Below are 411 nucleotides of genomic sequence, written 5' to 3'. Positions count from 1 at the left end.
AGGTCGCTAGGCAACGGGTAGGCTTAACGAAAACAAAAGAAGGCTACTGACGCTATCTTAAGCCTAACGGTATTCCCCTCGGTTCTGAGAAAAGCCAACGGACGCGACGACTCATTTAAATTATCCGGAGCAATCCACGTAAAGTAAAGTGAAAAACTTGGTGAAAATGGAACAAATTCCAGAGAAGAAAAATACTTTTCAGTATTTAAAAGTAATAGTGCCAGAGAGAAGCGAGGAACGGAAAATTCTGGAAGCAAGGAGACCCTCCAAGGGACTCACCAAGACTGAGAAAATGGACCCAGAAAAACTGGATAAAGTGATAAATAATGTCAAGAGAAAAATAGGAGAAGGAAAAGAGAGCTGGGAGGCAAAAAGAGCCAAACTCATGAAGCCGGAAGGGGACCCAAACCT

This window comes from Frankliniella occidentalis, unplaced genomic scaffold (genome assembly GCF_000697945.3).
Source record: "Frankliniella occidentalis isolate FOCC.00 unplaced genomic scaffold, Focc_3.1 Scaffold183, whole genome shotgun sequence".
Lineage (NCBI taxonomy): Eukaryota > Metazoa > Arthropoda > Insecta > Thysanoptera > Thripidae > Frankliniella > Frankliniella occidentalis.
This window is presented reverse-complemented; position numbering follows the sequence as displayed.